Here is a 13,427-nt window from a genome sequence, read left to right on the forward strand (position 1 = left end):
GGTGAAATAAAGACACTTCAGGAGATATTCCCACCACTTTTGTTGTATCACACCATCAGAGGGACTTTATTCGGGGTTATTCACTTGAACTCTTACAATGTAGAATCATTAAGGCTGGAAGAGACCTTTATGATCCCCAAGTCCAACCACAAACCCAGCACCACTAATCCGTGTCCTCAGGGGCCACATCCACAGGTTTTTTGAACTCTTTCAGGGATGCGACTCCACCACTTCCCTGGGCAGCCCAGTCCAGTGCTTGACAGCCCTTTCCATGAAGACCTTTTCCCTAATATCCAATCTAAACCTCCCCTGGTGCAACTTGTGGCCGTTTTGTCTCGCTCTGTCTTAAAACATTCCAAGATTTTCTGGGAATATTGAACGAACAACCCAATCATTTTCTCTCCAAATCTGAAGCTCCAGTGAATTATAGAATGGTTTGGGTTGGAAAGGACCTTAAAGATCATCCAGTTCCCACCCTCTACCATGGGCAGGGACACCTTCCACTGTCCTAGATTGCTCCAACCTGACCTTGGACATTTGCAGGGATGGGGCAGCCACAGCTTCTCTGGACAACCTGTGCCAGGGCCTCTCCACCCTCATAGGGAACAATTTCTTCCCAAAATTCCATCTAACTCTACCCCTCTCATCCTCTCTTATCCTACCATTGTGTCTTTGTTTAGAGCTCTGTTTATTAACATGCTCTGGTTTACCTGAAGTAAAGAAAATTTCATCAGGCCACCACAGAAAACAACCAAGTGTGAAGTATTTTGGGGTCTTTCCCGGTTTTTTGGAGGATTTGGGAGTTTGTCACCATAAGGAATGACCCCACCATCCTTGATGTTCCAGAGAAGCTGTGGTTGCCACATCCCTGGAAGGCTTCAATGCCAGATTGGAGCAAGCTGGGATAGTGGGAGATGTCCCTGCCCATGATGGGCATTGAAACTGGAAGATCTTTAAGATCCCTTCTAACCCAAACCATCCTGTGATTCTATTCTATGATTCCAAGATCCTCCCTCATCCTTTCTATCCCTATCCCCTGTGCCAGGGCCTCCCCACCCTCACAGGGAAGGATTTTTCCCCAATATCTCAACTAAATGTGGTCTCATCATCTTACAAACCCTGTTTCTTTTACAAGCAGCACTCCTGGATGACTTAAATCCTCAGGAATCCAGACAGATTGTTTTCACGGTTGCCTCTGTAATACAGTAATTATGTCGATTATGAAAGTTAAGCAGTTATTTCCAGCCCCAAAATCACCCAGGGAAAGACTTTTTTGCTATATCCTGGCTTTGCCATTCCTCCTGTTCAGCAGGGGAATGTTATAATCCTATTAAGAAGAGAGAAATTTGCTGATTGTGTTCGCCTTGTTCTTGAAGGGGGGAAGAAAAGAAAACAATTTAATACGGCTGGGGTGTGGTTTTTGGTATTAAGAGGCCTCCAACAATGTGCCAAATGACTGGTTTCACATGCACATCTGAAATGTGATCTCCACTGCCTTGTCAAATCTTGGAGGGAAGAACATGTGCCAACACCCTGCTCTTAAATGCTGCTCCCTCCTTGGGTTTGGAGGGTTGTTTTTTTGGGGGGTGTCAACATACCTGGCTTGTTTATGGTTTCAGTTGATCTTATCTGAGTCTTGAAGGCCTGAAATGTCTCCTCTTTTGTGTGGCAGCTGCCTTGCAGGGCTGGCAACTCCCCAGAGGAACAAGAAGAACTAATGGGAACATCCAACGAGGGTTTTATTGAATTCCTTTTATTATTTTATGGGAAACCATAACCACTGTGTTGGGGGGGTTCCCATTAACCACAGAGAAAAGAATTATGAAGCTGCATAAATCTGCCTCAATGACCCACGGGATGGTTGGGAAAAAAATAGGTATTTTTAGTGTCTGTGTTCAAAGGTAAATTAATACAAGAACTCTCCGCATTTCAGAGGAGTTTGTGTCATAAATAAAAGGAGAAGTTCAGCCAAATGTTTACTTCCAGCCTGAGAAACCTGTGCCAAAGCCCTTTCCTGTCCTACCTCACCAGCTGAGATAGTCTCTGGGTGGAGGCATCTGATGGGAGCAGTTGCATCCACACTGGAAAGAGCTTCCAAATCCCAAAACCTCCCAATAGATCTGCTCATGCTGCCCCATTACCAGGCTGAGATCCCACTAGGAAATCCTAAAATTACCCATCCACCTCCAGAGCAGAGTTTCAGGGGCTGGTTGGGTTTGAGAGCCTTCTTGACTTCACTATTTTAAACTTTGCATTCTCATTACTCTGATAAGTTCTTGTATATCTCCTATGAATCCCAGATTTCTTCCAGGGTGGAGGGATGCAGGAGCAAAAAAGTATGATTGGATTTAAGGGAGGAATGCTGAAAGGACGGTGTCAATCCCAGTGCTAAGGTCTTCTCACACACCTACAGAAAGTTTAAATTCAAAAACATTCCTATAAGAGGAGTAAATATTATGGGATCGTGGAATTATGGAATGGTTTGGGTTGGAAGGGACCTGAAAGATCATCCAGTTCCAACCCCTGCTATGGGCAGGGACACCTCCCACTAGCCCAGGTTGCTCCAACCTGGCTTTGAATACTTCCAGGGATGGGGCAGCCACAGCTTCTCCAGGAAATACATTCCAGCTCCTCACCACCCTCCCAGGGAAGAATTCCTTCCCAATATCCCATCTAACCCTGCCCTCTGGCACTGGGAAGCCATTCCCCCTTGTCCATCACTTCATCCCTTGTCCCAAGTCCCTCTCCAGCTCTTCTGGAGCCCCTTTAGGCCCTGGAAGGAGCTCTAAGGTTTCCCTGGAGCCTTCTCTTCTCCAGGTGAACACTCCCAGCTCTCCCAGCCTGGCTCCAGAGCAGCTCCAGCCATTGGAATATCTCTGTGGCCTCCTCTGGACTTGTTCCAGCAACTCCACGGGTCACTAATGAAAGGAACTCACGGAAGCAGCGAGGATGGGTTTGTGTGATCAGCAAACCTGGTGTTCAGAGTGTCAGGGATTAAACCACCACAAATTTCCCCTCTGACACATCCCAGCCCCCACTTGCATCCCCAAGAAACCCCAACTCTCCAGAGATGGGACACTTTGCACCAAAAAGGGAGGAATTAAACAGGTACCTCCACCCTCCTCCATTAACGGGGAACATCTCAAAAAATTCAAGAGAAACCTCGAAAAGCCAAGTATAAGACATAAACAGCCCCAAGCCTGACTCTGGCCTATCCCTGTGAATAATTCAGCAGGAATCCAACCCTGCAGCTCTTTCAGAGCCATTTTCACTGAGGCACCACTCATTAGCTCATTAGTCAGAGCAGCCTTATTCCTACTAATTGATTTTACTACCATTCCCTACAATGCATGGCCAAGATCCAGCATTTTTCTGCCTGGCTCTAAACCCCTTTTATTGGCATAGCTCTGTGAGACATTTCATCCCTCCCTCTCTCTCTCTCTCTCACCTATGGAGCTTGTAAAGGTCGGGTGATTCCCACAAGTGAGTTTTTGGAAGGTGCCCTTGGGCAAAGGGCAGATCCTCCCTGGATCTGACAAGCAGGAGGATCAAAGCACCCGGCTGGGCAGGTAACGGGTGGGTCTGACGTGGATTGGAGCTGCAGATGGATTCAGGAAGCTTGGCAGCTCTTTCCACACTGGTTTCCACCTTGATAGTGGACTGGGACATAGGATCATGGAATGGTTTGGGTTGGAAGGGAAATTAAAGATCATCTCCTTCCAACCCCCCCCCCCCCCACCATGGGCAGAGACACCTTCCACTATCCCAGATTGATCCAAACCCTGTCCAAACCGGTCCTGGAGACTTCCAGGGATGGGGCAGCCACAGCTTCACTGGGAATTCCATTCCAGCCCCTCACCACCCTCCCAGCCAAAAATTCCTTCCCAATATCCCACCTAACCCTTCCCTCTGGCACTGGGAAGCCTTTCCCTGTGTCCTGTCCCTCCATCCCTTGTCCTGAGTCCCTCTCCAGCTCTGCTGAAGCCTCTTAGGCACTGGAAGGTGCTCTCAGGTCTCCCTGGGGCCTTCTCTTCTCCAGGTGGACACCTCCAGCTCTCCCAGCCTGGCTCCAGAGGTGCTCCAGCCCTTGGAGCATCTCCGTGGCCTCCTCTGGTCTCACTCCAACAGTTCCATGTCCTTGTGCTGAGGCCCCCGGAGCTGGACAAGGTGCTCCAGGTGGGATCTACAGGGAGTGGAGCACAGGGGGAGAATCCCCTCCCTCAGCCTGGTGCCCCAAATCCTTCTGCTGCATCCCAGGGCTCTGTTGGCTCCCGGGGCTGCACCAGAGACACGAGGGAGCCTGGGCAGTGCCAGACCCGGGGCACAAAGTTCAGACCACACCACAAGCACAAAGGGCTTCTCCAACCCTGCTGCTCATCCCACATTCCCACCAGACCTCCCTACATCCCCCCTCTGCCCCAGCCATGTCAGCTGTGCCTAAAAATCAGGGATGTTTTGTATATTCACCAGGAACAAGCTGATTTATTTTCCTGAGGAGTCTTGTTCCCTCCAGGTAAACATTCACCTGCCTCCTTATTTATTTTTTTTCCCAACCTGTTTTTCTCCCTCTTTGAATTCCATGCAGGCACCTCTTATCTCCAGGTTATTATTTAGATTAACCTCTGTGTAGCACTTAACTCCTTCTGGGGGAGACCTTCACATCCATCACTTCCCTGGCTGGTGGCCATGGATAGAGTTGTCCTGAGGGAGGATCTTATGGGAATTAATAACGACTCAAATATGTTCTCTCTCTCTCTCTGTGTTTATGATGTGCACAGAAAGGATTGATCATATTTTTATAACTACTGGGAATTTGTCTTCCTTCCCTATCAAATTTCTTCCAGTTTCCTTTTATTCTTTTTGCTTCCAAGCTCTTTTTTCCCTTCCTGTCAACTCTGACTGAGGTACTAATCACTTGTTTGGAGATGATTTGCTCCATCCAGCTTTCCAAGGCATTGTTAACGATGATGCAGGAATGTAAATCACTTGCTCAGTGTAGCTGTCACCTGCTTTAATTATCCCCTGCCTCCTTCAATCCAAGGGACAGGAGATACTTTCCTACCTGAGTCACTTCTCGCTGACCCAGAAGGGAAGAACAAGGACAACACATGTAAAACAGACTGAGAAGAACCAGCTTTGCCTCCAGGCCCTTCTCATCCCCCTCTAGACTGCAGCACTTGGAATCGAAGCTAGAAATAGCCACATCTTGGAATGTGTTCTCAGGATTTCTGCCCAAACCAGTAGAAAACCTAAATGAAGGTATCGTGTGTGTCTTGAACCAAAAAACATCCCAGGCTTGGCCTCCCGGTGCCAGAAGATTTCAGGAAGATGCTTCTGCTCCAATGTCCACGGATCTCCTGTGCTAAGGAGCCCAGGATTGGACACAGGATTCCTCACAAGTGCTGAGTCGGAGGGGAAGGATCATCTCCCTGAACCTCCCGCTCTTCCTGGCACAGCCCAGAAGGTCCTTAGCTGGCTTTACCACCAAAGAACATTCCTGCTTCATGTGCAGCTTGATGTCCACCATCCTCAGCTCCTCCTCTGCAAAGCTGTTTTCCATCTTCACCATCTCACAGCCTTTCCTGCTGCCTGGGGTTGCTCCTCCCCAGATCCTAGACTCCACATTTCCATTGGCTGAATTTCCCAAAGTTTATTCTTCTTTATTCCCACTGTTTATTTTTCCAAGCTGTTCAAATCCCTCTGGGTGGCATGTCCACGTCCACCACTTCTCCTAGCTTTGTGTCACCTGCAAACCTGCAGGCTCTGCCACATCTTCAAGGTCGTGAACAGCTTTGACCCCAAAAACAAGTCCTGTGGTGCCCCCACTGGTGACTGGCCTCCAACTGGACTTGGTGCCACTGGTCACAAACCTCTGGAACTGGTTGATCCACCAGTTTTCAATCCACCTCCCTGTCCACTTTGTCCAACCCTTCCTTTGTCACCTCACCCAGGAGGATGTTGTGGGACAGTGTTGAAAACCTTAATGAGGTGGAGAAAACCCACATCCACCTCTCCCTCCTCATCCACCAAACCAGTCCCCTCATGGCTGAAGGATTTCATGATGGTGAGGCCCAACATCTCCTTTGGGAATCCGTGCTGGCTCCAGGCTCATGATGGTGCTTTTTGTCTTGTTCCCCACCCTCAGGATCCTGAGCTCCACCACTCACGGTCACTGCAGCCCAACCTTCACACCTTCAGCAAGTCCTTCCTTTTTCACAACTGTGAGGTCCACAAAAATCCCTCTTTCCTCAGGAATCTGTGACCAGTTCACTCCAAAATCCTCCAAGATTGTGCTGCTGATACTGGGATGCTGAAAGCCCTCCCTGAGTCCCAACACTTGAGAATGTGAGGCTTTTTCCAGTTGTGTGAGGGAGGCTCTATCCACTTTGTGAGCAGGTGTTCTGTATCAGACACCCACCACAACATCCCCTGTGCTGATCCACCTGCCCAAAAGCTCTCAGCTGACTCATCATCTATCCCCAGGCCAAGCTTGAGGGATTTTCGCTGTTTTCTTACATAAAAGCAACTCCTCTTCCTCACTTTTGCAGCCTGTCCTTCCTAACCATTCCATATCCAGCCATAGAATGGTCTAATTTGGAATTAAGGACCATCTGGTTCCAACCCACCTTCCACCAGACCAGGTTGCTCAGAGCCCAGCCGTGGTAGCCCTCAATTCTGTGACCTATCCCACCACTTCCCTCTGATCCCAAGATTCCAGGTGGTTTGGCCATGGATTTGACCACAGGCAATACAGGGAATTATGAAACAGATGGATTTGTTCAGCCTGGAAAAACGATGAGAAGGGAGGGCTCGGGAGGCCCAACAGCACCTGCCGTGAAAAAGGGTCGGGGAGAAGGTTGGGCTGGAATTCTTCTCATCTCCAGACTCCTGGTGAACTTCCTTCTGCATCCTGCTCCTTGGAAAAAGGGGCTTGTGGTCCTGGAATGCCGACACACCCATCCCAGTACATCCTACCGGGATGCACTGGTAGAACTGGGGCCCAGCGCTGCCACCTCCTGACGAGAGGAGAGAATGCAAATCCCGCATCCCAGCCCGTTTCCCGAGGAAGGAAGGGAGGAATTTTTAGGACTATTTTGGTAATTATTAATTTTTCACTATTTCCAAAATTCGGGTTTTGGAATCATTTGGTTGCAACCAGCTTTGGGATGAGAAACCTCCTGTGACAATAAAATGAGGAGAAAAATTCTTTAAATTTTTCCTTAAAAAGGAGAAAAAATCTCTATTTTTTTCCTAATTAAGGAGAAAAAAATTCTAATTTTTTCCTAAATAAGGTGGAAAATTACCTAAAAAAATTATCTAAATTGCCTTGAACAACCCATGAGTTGAATTCCAATGTGGCAAAGACCCTGAACACTCCAAAGTGATCACACACAAGGTGTCACCATCCCTCATCTGCTGAGAGCTCTTGTTTTTTCGGTCATTTATCCTCTAATATTTTGAAATGTGATACCAAATGGGGGCTGGACCCAGCAGGTTTAACAGGTCTGAGCTCAGCAAGGAGCCTTGGGGTGAAACTCAGACTCTGGAGCGAGAAAGGGTCACCACATCCCCGCAATTTGAGCAATGAGAGACATGACGTGAGCCAGGAGATCTTGGAACCTATGGAAAAACACAGGACTTGGCTCTGGGAGATGCAGGAGTGACAGGAATGTCACAGGAATGTGTGTGAAACACGATCCACCCAGTTGTTAGTGGTGTTAACTGGAGTGGAGAAGGAGAGCAAGGTGCTACTTGCATCTCTCCCCCAGGAGTCTGATGCTCCTCACAGCTCTTCCTCCAGGAATTTGATGCTCCTCACAGCTCTTCCTCCAGGAATTTGATGTTCCTCACACCTCTTCCTCTGTGAGTTCGATGCTGTAAATGTTACATTTCACTCCTGCAACTTTAATTCCTTCTACACGAAGGTACCGGAGTCACGGTGACATCAGAACTGGCCAAGTGTCCCTGTATCCCAGGAAGGGTCAGATCTCCAAACCCAAGGAGGCCAAGGTATGTTGTGCAAGGTTTTAAATCTCTTTTCCTCGGGAGATGACAAGCGGGAAGGTTGGAACATGCTCCCACAGCCGTGCAAAGCACTTCCCACCTTTCCAGCCTCCTCTGTTGCACCTGGAGGTGCCATCTTCACCCTTTTGCCCCTTCATGGTCTCTCGTGTGGCCCTCAAAAGCCATGAAGTGGGAAGCAGGGGAAGCAGGAGGACAGAAGGAGGAGAGGGTCGGCACCGGCAGGAAGGTGGAGCTCTCGGTTCAGTCATTTTTTTGCCTTCCCTCAGCATCACTCCAATTTTAAATTGCAAATTCTCCACCCACGTGCTTTTCCTGACTCCTCCACTTCAAAAATTCCCAATGAATCACCTTTCTGGAGATTATTCTCTGACTCCAGTGCTATTTCTTCCTCCAAAACCTGTATTTGCCATGGTTAGAGGGGAGGCATGTCCAGAGGGACAATAAAGGACGGGAATTAACTTCTCTACTCTGCCCTCATGAGATTCCACCAGGATTGTTACATCCAGGCTGGATTCCTCAGCACAGGAATGATGTGGACATGTTGGAATGAGCCCAGAGGAGGCCATGAAGATGATCAGAAGGCTGCAGAACCTCTGCTCTGGACACAGGTTGGGAGAGATGGGAATGTCCAGCCTGGAGAAGAGAAGGCTCCAGGGAGAACTTCCAGGGCCTAAAGGGGCTCCAGGAGAGCTGGAAAGGGACTTGGGACAAGGAATGGAGGGACAGGACACAGGGAATGGCTTCCCACTGCCAGAGAGAAGGGTTAGATGGGATATTGGGAAAGAATTCTTGGCTGGGAGGGTGGTGAGGGGCTGGAATGGAATTCCCAGCAAAGCTGTGGCTGCCCCATCCCTGGAAGTGTTCCAGGCCAGGTTGGATGGGACTTGGATCAACCTGGGATAGTGGGAGGTGCCCCTGCCCATGGTAGGGAGGTTGGAACAAGATGATCTTTAATTTCCCTTCCAACCCAAACCATTCCATGATTCTCTGATGGGAAGGCAGGAATTCTCCCACTTTGGACCCATTTTCTGATGTCTCATACTCTGAGACGATCAACACAACCTCAGGATACCAAGGAGAAGCATCTCTTCCAGAGCCAACTGGAAGAGAAACACTGGGAATAGTTCCCAGAAACAATTCCAGGCATTTGACATCTCTTAACAAGGCTCACCTGGAAATATGGACCTGAAGGAAGGAAGCAGCTCCAGAATCTCTTTGTCAAAACATTAATGAGGCCCCCTCTTGGATTTGGAGATGTTGGGACCATTTTCCTGGTTTTCTGAACACCTGGAATGTGGGAGAGCCCATCCCGGGCCTGTCCAGAGACAGGCAGGTCCTCGGGGAGTATCAGGAGCAATGTGAGAAGAAATGTTGGGAATTCCAGGGAGGAGGGAGGTGCAGCCTCTGAAGAGCAGGTTTTTTCTGTGATCCCCTGCTGTGCAATGTCCTCCAGTCCCCAAAATATTCCCTGTCATCACTGGTGCCTCCCATCCCCAAAATCCCTTATAAATATGGATTTCAAGGAAGGAGGGCAGTGGAGAAGACCCTTTCCCAGAAAGTGTCCAGGCCAGGTTTATCCAGAGAAGGAAAGGTATTTTTATATCTTTGTTTCAAACAGCCTTTAGTTATTCCTAAAGAACCCCTGAGCCCATCACTGTTATTCTGTTTGTCTCACATTCCTCAAGGAATATAATCCCTTTCTCCCATGGGATCCAACCAGGATCTCAAAAAGTATATATACATAAATATATATATATATAAAAATATATATGTGTGTATATATATATATAAAATATATATAAATGCAATATAGTAATATATCATATATATATAATATACATATATAGTAATATATAATATACATATATATAGTAATATATAATATATACAATACACAATATTTAATATATATAATATATAATATATATTATATATATGATTATATATATAATATATAAAAATGTAATATAGATATATATATAATATATATGGTTTATATTATATATAACATATAAATAACATGTAATTATTAAATAATAGAATAAATAATAAATACAAGTCAATAACAAATAATATCATGTAATATATATAATATAATATATACTATTACTAGATAATATATATTTTGTATATAAATATATATTTATATGCTATATAAAAATAATATATATTATATAAAATATAATATATATTATATATTATATATTATATACTATATATATTATATAAATAATATAAATACATTAATAATAAATAATGTGATAAATAAATTATTAATTAATAAATAATATATAATGTGTATAAAATATAATATATGATATATACTATATCATATAAAATATATTTATTGAGTGCATGTAAAAATATATACTATATCACATATAGTACATATCATGTATAAAAAGATATAATAATATATAAAATAATGTAATAAAACAATAAAATATTCTTTAAAAATTTTAAACAAAAATTCCAGTGAGCCATTCTTACAATGCACTGTGAACATCCCCGGTTTGGGCCAGCAGGGGGGTCTCCTGAGCTCCATGTCTGTGTGTCCCTGTGTCCATCTGTCCACAGGCAGGAGCGGGGTTGGAGCAATCCCTGCAAACCTTGGGAGTGCAGGAAGAGGAGCAGCTGCCCCCCAACCACCCACCCAGGGGCCATTCTGTGCCCAAAATATCCTCCCTTTCCAATAAGAGCTCAGGCTCCAAGGACAAATCTCATCCCCGTTCCCGGCAGGGTCACAGAAAAGTCAAGGATATTTATGAGCTATTGAAGGCAAAGACAATCCCTGTTCTTTATCCATCACAGGAAGAGATTCCAAAGGCCTTGAGATGACATGGATGGATTTATCCCTCCTATATTCCAGAGGCTCAGCCTCATGGCTGTCCTTTTGACCCAGCTTTGAATCCCATCCAAGCACTTTCCTTTCACCCAAAACAAGGAATAACATCTGTAATATCCACAGAATCAGCCAAAGACTTTGTTCCAAGTGTCTCTTTTTTATTAATTCCATATATTTTTTTTATTAGAATATAAGAAACAATATGTGACATACACTCCACTTGTACTTACATTAATATATTTAAAGGAATTGATGCTGCTTTATCCTGCTTATTCTGTTACAACAAAGGTAATACACAGTTACAAATCTCACACCTATGGATTAGTAAAACCAACGTCTCAGTGGAACCACCCCAGTGAAAAAAGATCATCCAACAAAGCTGAAATAAAAGGTATCAATATTTTGATTTTTTTTTTCAGCAACACTTTATTGGCTTATTAGATTTCCATTTCAGTTTTGATGAAACAATAAGATTTGGGCTGGGGGAAAAAAAAAGGCATTCTCTCGGAAAATATTGGACCTGGGAAGCCTGTTAAGCCTTTTATTTCTCAATTTTCACTATCAGAGCAAAGCTGGATGAATTAAAACCTTTAATCTGTCTCTGATGTCGCTGATGCTCTGCTTTTTGTGCAGTTATTTGGTTAAAGGCAGCTCTTCCTCCTTGATTTCTGAGTTTGGGGCTTCAAAGCTCCTCTCCCGAGTCTGGGAAGAACCAGTAGATGGCAGGACTTCGCTTCCCTGGGTTCCCAAAACGTCAGATTGGGGGGTTGTGATCCCTTTCCAGCTCAGATCCCATTCCAGGGGTGAAAGAACTCCTTCAGGATCAAGGAAGGACTCAGAGCCACTTTCATCCCAAGCATCCTGAGACCCCACTGAGGACCCTAAACCTCCACATATCCAGATGTGCAGCACATCTGCCTTTCCCAGAGGGCACAGACGCCCAGAACTCATTCCTTGGACATACAGACATCAGACAGAGCTACCAGGCTTCCCACAGGGGTGATAGAATCAAAGCCTCTTCTGTGGAAAATAAGGTCCCTGGGAGAGAAATCCCTTCCAAGAACCCCCAACCGGAGTAAATCAACACCGAGAAAGAACATTCTTGGAGTAACGAGGTGGATCCTTGGAGTAATAATTAAACATCGTTCCTTCTGTTTGTACAATTCCCCCACCTCAGGTTTGTCTTTTCCAAAAGAAGACATTTTGCCCTTTAAAAAACAACAAAAACAACCCACAATTCTTAAAAAAAACCTGGAAGAACTCGGTTCATTTTAAAGTCCTTCTTTCTTGGCAAACAGCAAACACCCAGAATTTGGGTGGAAAGGGCTGATGCCACAATAAATTCTGAGTGGTTTTTTTTGGACAATACACCAAAAAAAAAAAAAAAAAATTAGAGCCCTTGGTGGTAGATGGTTGTTGAAATACAGCCATTTCCAGCATGGAAGCACTGAACCCATTTTCTCTCATGAACATGCTCCAAAACAGGCAGGTATTTCATTTAAGCTCTTCTTCTTTTCCAGTAAAAACTATTCCAGGATATTTTAGGCTTCTAGGGAGCAAAGCTGCCTCCCCTCGTAACCTCTTGTCCTCTGGGAAGAGGTGAATATCCAAGTTTTCCGCTCAGATTTCTGTCCCTTAATTCCAAAGTCCACATAAACACCTCCAAAGCACTTCAGGGCTGTCCCACCACGGCCCTCAAGTTCCAAATCCGGCACTTGCTTCATCAACCCACAGGTTTTATCACTTTATAAACGCCGGGTTCTTCCTGTTTATTGTCTTATTATTAATGTTTTTAATCACTTCAGCTGCCCATTTGCAGGCCTTTTTCCCCTCCTGGGCTTTACAACAGCTGAGGTTCTCACATGGATTCTCATTCTGGGGATTTGGGGGGCAAAAAAAACCCTCTGTGGCAGGAGCAGAAATTAGGAGGTTTGGAAGAATTGGTGATAAAATGCTCAGGATTAAACTGTGATGAGCTGTCACACCCTCCCCCTCTCAAACATACTTAAATCTGTCAAAGAGATCTTTGCACATGTGTTCAAAAGTGAAAATATCTCTTTTTTCCATAAGGATTATAGCACATGAGGAGGGAAGACAAAAAGGGAGTGAAGAGGGAAAACAAATCTCCAAAATATGCAATTTATCCATCATTTATAGCTCAAATCCACGAGTGAATGACCTTCAGCTCTGTCCCCTGGCAATGTCATTAATATAAATTGTTATTTTATGGGATAAGCAGCCTCTGAATGCTCCTCCCACCAGCCTTTGCTCCCCTTTAGAACCAAATCCTTGGCACCGGCAGACCCTGGAACGCTGAGATAGGAAGGAAATGGCTTTTGGAAGAGACAACCAGGTCTTGTGGCTTCAGGTTTGTACAGTTTGGCACCTTCAGGAGCCTCCTAAAGGAATGGCCAGGCTTTAGGACACAGCTGTGCTCATGGCTTGAAGTTTAGCTCTTTCCTAGAGGTGTTTTAAGTCCAAAATCAACCCCCAAACCTGTTATCAGGTGGCCAGAAAAGAGTCACAGCCCCATTTCAAGGCAGAGCACCCTGGGTGC

Source organism: Manacus candei, unplaced genomic scaffold, assembly GCF_025592945.1.
Source record: "Manacus candei isolate 608988 ecotype Guabito, Panama unplaced genomic scaffold, ASM2559294v1 h1tg000148l, whole genome shotgun sequence".
Taxonomy (NCBI): Eukaryota; Metazoa; Chordata; class Aves; order Passeriformes; family Pipridae; genus Manacus; species Manacus candei.